This window comes from Myotis brandtii, unplaced genomic scaffold, assembly GCF_000412655.1.
Source record: "Myotis brandtii unplaced genomic scaffold, ASM41265v1 scaffold334, whole genome shotgun sequence".
In the NCBI taxonomy this organism is placed as follows: domain Eukaryota; kingdom Metazoa; phylum Chordata; class Mammalia; order Chiroptera; family Vespertilionidae; genus Myotis; species Myotis brandtii.
The window spans coordinates 340,899-341,123 of NW_005362885.1; the positions used below are offsets into that span (position 1 = coordinate 340,899).

General features: G+C 69.3%; 1 protein-coding gene across 1 annotated transcript in view; it reads right to left on the bottom strand.

Moving 5' to 3' along the window:
- The window catches only part of LOC102238785 (protein kinase C zeta type), a 35,776-nt gene that overhangs the window by 34,673 nt on the left and 878 nt on the right, over nucleotides 1-225 (bottom strand). The gene's annotated exons all lie outside the window — the stretch shown is intronic.

Here is a 225-nt window from a genome sequence, read left to right on the forward strand (position 1 = left end):
GCGCGGCCCAGCCCCCCAGACACGAGCCCCGGGGGTCCCCAGCCCAGCGAACCCCTGGGCAGGGGAAGCAAAACAATGATCCCGTCATCGAACGCCACTTTCACGACACGCATGCGACCAAGTCCGTGGCCTCTCCCCGGGGCACGCTGGGCACCGCGCTGGGACCCAGTTCTGGTCCCAGAGCGTGAGCCCCAGCCCCAGCCCCTTTGACACGGGCGTGTGAAG